We start from the raw sequence: 8,664 nt of genomic DNA on the forward strand, positions 1-8,664 counted from the left end.
CTCCCGAGCTGCTTTCAGGATTTTCTCTTTGTCTCTGAGACTCATAAAGTTTTACTATGAGATGTCGGGGTGTTGACCTATTTTTATTGATTTTGAGAGGGGTTCTCTGTGCCTCCTGGATTTTGATGCCTATTTCCTTCCCCACATTAGGGAAGTTCTCTGTTATAATTTGCTCCAATATACCTTCTGCCCCCCTCACTCTTTCTTCTTCTTCTGGGATCCCACTTATTCTAATGTTGTTTCATCTTATCGTATCACTTATCTCTCAAATTCTGCCCTCGTGATCCAGTAGTTGTTTCTCTCTCTGTTTCTCATCTTCTTTATTTTCCATCATTTGGTCTTCTATATCGCTGATTCTCTCTTCTGCTTCATCTATCCTAGCAGTTAGTGCCCCCATTTTTGATTGCACCTCATTAATAGCCTTTTTGATTTCGACTTGGTTAGATTTTAGTTCTTTTATTTCTCCAGAAAGGGTTTCTCTAATAACTTCCACGCTTTTTTCAAGCCCAGCTAGTATCTTTAAAGTCACCATTCTGAACTCTAGGTCTGACATCGTACTAATGTCCGTATTGAGTAGGTCCCTGGTTGACGGTACTACCTCTTGTTCTTTTTGCTGAGGTGATTTTTTTCATCTTGTCATTTTGTCCAGAGGAGAATAGATGAATGAAAGAACAAAATGCTAACAGGTTAACAATGTCCCCAGCAAATATACGCTATACAAATCAGAAAAGACCTGAAACCAGGGGAAAAGAAAGGGAAGGAAAGAGAAAAAAAGGAAAAGATAAAAAAAAAAAGAACAATACAAAAAAAAACAGAATATGATCAAATATGATCAGGCTAGTGCATAGATCAGTGCCACACACTAGATTTTGGGCGTATTTTGGTCTGTTAGAAAAAAGTGCCTCCTAAAATTTTAAAGGAAGAAAGACTTATATATGTACAAAATAAGTGTTGATACAATGAAGGGATGGAAGATGACTGTAAAGATGAAAATTATAAAAGATTTTATAAAAGGAATTGATAAGATAAGAAGTTGTTTGAAAAAAGAAAGAAGAAGATTTTTAAAAAAAAGGGAGAGATTGTGATCAGGCAGGAGACTAGCACAAAGCCATACACTAGTGATTTAGGGTATATTTTCATCTGTTAGAAGAAACTGTATCTCAAAATTTTAAAGAGAGAACAACATATATATATGCCAAAAATAAGGGTAACTACTATGAAGGGATAAAATATGACTCTAAAAATGAAAAATAAAAACTTTTTTTAAAAAGGGATTGATAAGATGTTGGTTGAAAAAGGGAAAAAGAAAAATTAAAAAAAAAGTTAAAAAAATTAACTTTGAAAAACTAATGAATCATGGTTAAAAAAAAAGCCATGAATTCTATGTGCAGTATTCCCCTAGCGCTGGAATTCTCCCGTTCTCCTTGATCGGTAAACTTGGTCTTGGCTTGCTGGCTGTTCTTGCTGATCTTCTGGGGGAGGGGCCTGTTGCCGTGGTTCCCAGATGTCTTTGCCGGAGGCGGAATTGCCCCACCCTTGTCGGTCCGGGCTAAGCAAGCTGCTCGGGTTTGCTCTCAGGAGCTTTTGTTCCCTGCAAGCTCTGGTACAGCTTTGGAGGACCAGAGTGAAAATGGTGGCCTCCCAATCTCTGCCCAGGAGGAGCCGAGAACTTGGGTCCCTGCTCCTCAGTGCGCCCCCAGAGAAAAGCAGTCAATCACTCCCGTCTCCCCAGTCTCCGGCCGCACTCCGTGCTTACCCGGCCTGTGACCAAGTGTTTCTATCTCTGGCTCCCGACCCCGTGTGGAGTCTCCAAACCCAGCAGATCCCTGCGGTACACTCCTGCGCCGCTCCTCCTGGGGGAGGAAGGGGAGTCTTCCTGGATCTGCCGCTTGTTGGGTCACTGCTGGAGGAGCAGTGGCCCGACTGGGCCGCGGATCACAGTTTATGGCAACCCCGAGCTGAGAGCCCGCCCCTCAGCTCTGTCTCTGCAGCCGGCTTCCCCGCTCTGATACCTGGGAGCTCTGCTGCCCTCAGGCACCCCCGGTCTTTCTGTGACCCTGAGGGTCCTGAGACCACACTGTCCCGCGAGGGTTCCACCCCCCGCTTTGCCACTGGAGCGACGTCCCTCAGCGGAGCCGACTTCTAAAAGTTCTGATTTTGTGCTCCGCGGTTCTATCACTTGCCAGAAGCGGCCGACGGAGGCGGCCTCCCCCGCCGTCTATTCTCCCGAATATCGCCTCGGATTCACTTCTCCGCACGTCCTACCTTCCAGTAAGTGGTCGCTTCTCTGTTCAGAGAGTTGTTGCTACTCTCTTCTTCAATCTCCTATTGAGTTCATAGATGTTCAGAATGGTTTGATCCCTATCCAGCTGAATTCCTGAGACCAGATGAAATCCAGGTCTCCTACTCCTCCGCCATCTTGCTCCGCCCCCCCTCTTGTTTTTTTTAAGTAAGCTCAACATGGGCTCACAACCTCAAGATCAAGAGTCACATGTTCTGCTCTTTTCTGGTTACTATGGATTGGGGAACCATGAGCAGCAGTCTCCCACGACACCCTATACGAGGCGGTGCGGGAAGTCATGCACAGGAACCAACACAAGCACTGGAAGTTTTTGGAGATGGTGGAGCTGCAGATCAGCCGGAAGAACTATGACCCTCAGAAGGACAAACTCTTCTCAGGCACCATCAGGCTTAAGTCCACTCCCCGCCCCAAGTTCTGCATATGTGTTTTGGGGGACCAGCAGCTCTGTGATGAGGCCAAGGCAGTGGATATTCCCCATATGGACATTGAGGCATTGAAGAAACTCAACAAGAATAAAAAATGAGTTAAGAACCTGGCCAAGAAGTATGATGCATTTTTGGCTTCAGAATCTCTGATCAAGCAGATCCCATGAATCCTGGGCCCAGGCCTGAATAAGGCTGGCAAGTTCCCTTCCTTGCTGACCCACAATGAGAACATGGTGGCCAAAGTGGATGAAGTGAAGTCCATCATCAAATTCCAGATGAAAAAGGTGCTGTGTCTTGCAGTGGCTGTTTGCCACTTGAAGATGACAGATGATGAGCTTGTGTACAGCATCCCCTTAGCTGTCAATTTCCTAGTGTCATTGCTCAAGAAGAATTGGCAGAACGTCTGGGCTTTATCATCAAAAGCACCATGGGCAAGCCCCAGAACCTGTACTAAGGCACAGTTTAAGAAATCCTAGTGCAACCATTAAAAAAAAAAAAAAGGAGTCACAGTTCTACTGACTGGACCAGGTAGGTGTCCCTTTTTGGCTTGGGTTTTGAATGTTCAGCTATATGTTAAATTGCAGGAATGACTACTCCACTGCTTGACAGGGTCCTTGAAATTAATAAAACTGCTGTAGAATTGAGTGAGTTTATTTTTTTATTTTATTGTTTTCTTTAAATTTTAGTTAATATACAGTGCAATATTGGTTTCTGGAGAAGAATTCACTGATTCATCACTTATGTGGGTGTGTTTTATAAACTTTACTAAAGTTTAACAATTCGTCCTTATTCATAGGAGGACATTCCCTCAAAATTCATATTATAAGGTTTGAAAAAACAGTCATCTGTCAAAAATGAGACTGAATGAAAATAAAATCCATCCACAGGAACATTGAACAAATACAATAATAGCCCACAAACCTTTAATAGTGCTTGATTCGAGAAGGCTTTTCTGTATGTCGTCCAAGATGTAGTCTGTGCCATTCATAACTGTTACATGTGAAAGTCCTTCCTTCATAAGATGAACCACTGATTAAACCTGAGTCTGATGTCTGGTAAGGAAATGAATATATCCAGAATATTCTGAAACCACACATTTATGTGACATACTGTACTAGGCTGTAGGGAAAAATACGATGATTAAGAGCTTGCTTTCCCAGAATTTATAATCTAAAAGATATAAAAGCCACTGTATCGCTGGGGTTTTCTTGAAATACTTTTTCCTGTAAATAATAGGAAAATGTTGATTTAGTTGACAATATAATTTTTTTAACGTCAAATTGCTTGATTTATTGATATAATAAAACACTATTTGAGTTGTCAAATTTAAGTTTCTGGAAATCTGAAGTTACAGAACAAGTGCACTTAAATCTTAGAATGCTAAAGAGTTGAAAATAATTTGTTCTCTCCCCACAGAATGGGACATTTTGTTTTGTTTTGTTTTGTTTTGTTTTACTAGCCCTTTTGCCCAAATTAGCTCTACTGAATAAAATAGAAGCTAAGGTGCAGCTGCAGAGTTCGAATAGGTGGGCATATTCCTTCATCTTCCCCAGGTCTGAGTCTCGACCACAATGCCAAGCCTTTCTGATGTCTGAAAGTGGAAAAGTCAATGGCAGGATAACATCGAGGCCTTTGAGACCCTCAGGGAACTCCTGCTGAATACCGCTCCCCGCTCCCCAGTCCTGCATAGGAGGGTTCCGTAGGGATGCCCAGTTGGTGGCGCCTGAGAGCTTCCTAGGGGCTGCATGAACCCACAGCTACTAACAGGTTTTCTCTTTATGCTTTTATTTCTAGCAAACACACTGATTTTTACATTTTTAATAGTCATATAAAGTTTCCTCAAATTTAAATTAAAAATGAATATATAACAGTTTTAACTATACTGGAATTAAAGTTAAATTGAAAATGAACACATATAAAGAAAGATACTGAGTAAATAATAGTTCAGGTGGTATATGGTGAACAGAAAGATGGAAATGCAGATGAGTGCACAAAAATTATTTGGGGGCGTTTTGAATCAAAGTTTGACACTTAGAGAATCTGAAATAGGAATAACTCTTCATTATGCTACTCAAGATAAGTTTTTCAGTAAAGTCCTCAGAGGGACTAATAAGCAGTGTAGTCTGTGGAGAATATACTCTGGCTCTTGGGTTAGGCAGACACAGTTCAAGTGCCATTTCTGCGTAAGTCAACCTTGGGCCCGGGGTCCTCATTTGTAAGCTAGGAGTCTTACCTCATAAGGTGGGTGTATGAATTAAATGGCATAGCACATAGAAAGAGAAAGTACATAGGTGATGCTCATTCATTCCTTTTGACTCACCCTCGAATAATGTCAGCTGTTTCTATTCATGACTTCTGAACTGAAAGTAAGTCACAATTATTTCCATTCCAATTTTTTTTTTTTGGTAATGTGCTAGCAAAATAGGAAAAACAGCATATTGAATTCCCATATTTACTGCAGCACAGAGAAGTTAAAAGTTTGTGTTAGTGGCAAAGTCAGATGTAGATTTTCATCTAGTTAAGCTAACCAGCCTTACTGCTTCTCTTCTGTGCACACAGTAAATGAACTTACACACAGACATTCTTGTAACAGATAATTTTCTTCTCTGCTTTGGTAACTAAAAGCTAAGAGCTGAAATGTTAACCTTTATTTGACCTTTTCTAGAGCTTTTTTAAACATATTTTTGGTTATTATCTTATATTGTGTTCCTTTTATTATTCTCTATTTTATTTTTGCTTCAGTGTATCTATTTTTTATTTTATTGTACTACCCTGTCCTATTATATGGATCTTTATTAATTGATCTTTATTGTCATTATATCCTTTAATGTTGGTTTCCTCAAATCATTTTTGGAATAAGGTTAAGAACGGTTATATATGCAAAATAGTGTCATTAATCTACTACTGATAATGTTCTAGGCAAAATTTAAGGGAAAAAGATTGGAGAGAATTAAATATGATCCTGAAACTGGTCATGTCACACAGTTCCCTGGTGACTTATAACTTTAAGCAGTTCATTCTTACTAAAACACAGTGAACTTAGTTCATGTCACCAATCATTGCTTTACATCAAAAGCCATTAGAATCCATTTGACTATCTTTTTTTAAATGAAACTCTCTTCACTAACTCTACCAGCTTAGGTATTCAAATACATATTGTCTTTCAAATTAGTCTCCTCTAGAGATGATTCTAGTGAATCCATCATAGCTAGAAAAATGAGGGGACTTACTCTTTGCAAAAGCCTTCAAAGCTAATTTAGAAGCTACAGAAGAAAAATGAACTTTATAATTGTCTCTTCTCTTTAAATAAAACCCACTTTATCTAGCTTAATTTAACTGTCTTATATTCATGGGACTCAATTTTTAAGAAACCAAATATTTGGAAGAATATGCCACATGATTTGAAGGCCGTTCACAAAGAAAAAGGAATTTCCAGAAAGATTTGGTACTTTGACAGACTCCATAGAATTAGTGTTTAGTTAACCAGAGAGACTACTTTGAAGCTCTGTTGCAAGTTTGGGTGTTTGTTTCTAAATGCATCTCAGTAATAAGCACATCCCACACAGCATAAATTACATGTTTCTAGGAAGCCAAAATATTTTCAATATCAGGATTTATTTGAATTTTTTTGATTAAAGCATAAAAATAATTTTTTAAAATAAAAATAATAATTTGGGGGTCTTTATAGCAAAGATCTATTTTGACGGGAAAATTGCCGCAATTGAACCTGTAGTGTATAGGACTGGGACTGCCTAAAATGAAGGGAAAATAAAGGAGTACTTATGCATGTGTTTTCATATTCTAATTTGAATACTCTATCAAGAGAAACTAAAAATTATGTTTTATACGTCATTCTCATTCTTATAACAATCTTGTGATTATTTGTATTTGATGTTAAATATTACCTGACATTTTTATTTCAATTATTTTTAGCTGTTCACCCACAAATGCAGTAAGGCTGACATAATTACCCCCTTTTAATTCACAAGAGACATGTATTTACTATTTGTTATAAGGCTTTTCATGCTAGCATGCTGTTACTGTGACAAGACTACTTTGAACACACAGTTAATAAAATAATATCGTCTATTGCACAGCAATCTCAATAGCTGAATGTTAATTTAACCAGTAAAGACAAAGTAATTGCAATAATAAGAACTCCTTTCTTCTGATGAAGTTAAAAATGGAACTCAAATTGTACTTATATGGCTCACTGGCTTAGTGATCACTGGAAAAATCAACCACAGTGCAAAGCCTATTTGCAAAGCTGCAACTAGTTACTAGAGATCCTAGTTGAAGATCTCATGTAGGATCAGTGTAGATATTAGTAGAATACTAGAGTATTTGGCACCTGGAGTGGATTATTTTTAACACTTATCACCTCCATGTGACAAAATTATTTTCATTAATAATCATGAAAGGAATAAGAATGATATCCAGAAAAGGAGTTCAGGTAGTGACAATTGTCTTTTATTGACCATATGTTTGTGGATATTTTGGGAGTTTTCTTTTTACTGGCATAATAATCATGCCAGTGGAAAAAAATAAAATGAAATATTTATTACAGAACAAATAAAAATATAAATATAAATTACATTAATGCATTTTATTTTTATTTTTTTTAAAGATTTATTTGACAGAGAGAGACACTGAGAGAGGGAACACAAGCAGGGGGAGTGGGGGAGGGAGAAGCAGGCTTCCCGCTGAGCAGGGAGCCTGATGCGGGGCTTTATACCAGGACCCTGAGATCATGAACTGAGCCAAAGGCAGACGCTTAACAACTCAGCTACCCAGGCGCCCCCATTAGTGCATTTTAAAAGGGCGAATTTATTTTTTTTATTAATTTTATTTTATTATGTTAGTCACCATACGTTACATCATTAGTTTTTGTGTAGTGTTCCATGATTCATTGTTTGTGTATAACACCCAGTGCTCCATGCAATACGTGTCCTCCTTAATACCCATCACCGGGCTAACCCATCCCCCCAACCTCACTTCCCTCTAGAACCCTCAGTTTGTTTCTCAGAGTCCATAGTCTCTCATGGTTCGTCTGCCCCTCCAATTTCCCCCCTAAAAGGGCAAATTTATACCTACATAGTGGTCTGTCACAGTGATGCATAATATCATTACAGTAACTGATATAGTTTTAATAAAATCAAAACGTCTGCAAAAAGTACAGTTTAGACAACTACATCATACCACTATGTAGCGTTCTATTTCCTTGAGTTATTCTTTACTTTAAAACAAATGATTGGGGGGGGCAGAGCAAGATGGCGGAGGAGTAGGAGACCTGGATTTCGTCTGGTTCCAGGAATTCAGCTGGATAGGGATCAAACCATTCTGAACACCTACGAACTCAACAGGAGATAGAAGAAAAGAATAGCAACAACTCTGAACAGAAAAGCGACCACTTTCTGGAAGGTAGGACGTGCGGAGAAGTGAATCCGAGGCGATATTCGGGAGAATAGACGGCGGGGGAGGCCGCCTCCGTCGGCCGCTTCTGGGAAGTGATAGGGCAGCAGAGCACAAAATCGGAACATTTAGAAGTCGGCTCCGCTGAGGGACGTCGCTCCAATGGCTAAGCTGGGGTTGGAACCCTCATGGGACAGTGTGGTCTCAGGACCCTCGGGGTCACAGAAAGACCGGGGCTGCCTGAGTGCAGCAGAGCTCCCAGGTATTGGAGCGGGGAAGCCGGCTGCAGAGACGGAGCCAAGGCGTGGGCTCTCAGCTCGGGGTTGCCATAAACCGTGATTGGCAAAACAGTCAGGCCACTGCTCCTCCAGCAGGGACCCAACAAGCGGCAGATGCAGATCCGGGGAGACTCCCCTTCCTCCCCCGGGAGGAGCGGCGCGGGAGCGCACCGCAGGGATCTACTGGGTTTGGAGACTCCACACCAAGTCAGGTGCCAGAGATAGAAACGCTCGGTCACAGGCCGGG

The 8,664-nt window shown here is 40.3% G+C and overlaps 1 pseudogene; it reads left to right on the forward strand.

Annotated features, from left to right (window-relative positions):
- LOC112822771 (large ribosomal subunit protein uL1 pseudogene) overlaps positions 1 to 3,328 on the forward strand; it is a 16,140-nt pseudogene extending 12,812 nt beyond the window's left edge.
- The last annotated feature ends 5,336 nt before the right edge of the window (positions 3,329 to 8,664 follow it).

Source organism: Callorhinus ursinus, unplaced genomic scaffold, assembly GCF_003265705.2.
Source record: "Callorhinus ursinus isolate GAN/ISIS: 27379988/994484 unplaced genomic scaffold, GSC_fseal_2.0 scaffold8, whole genome shotgun sequence".
NCBI classification, from domain to species: domain Eukaryota; kingdom Metazoa; phylum Chordata; class Mammalia; order Carnivora; family Otariidae; genus Callorhinus; species Callorhinus ursinus.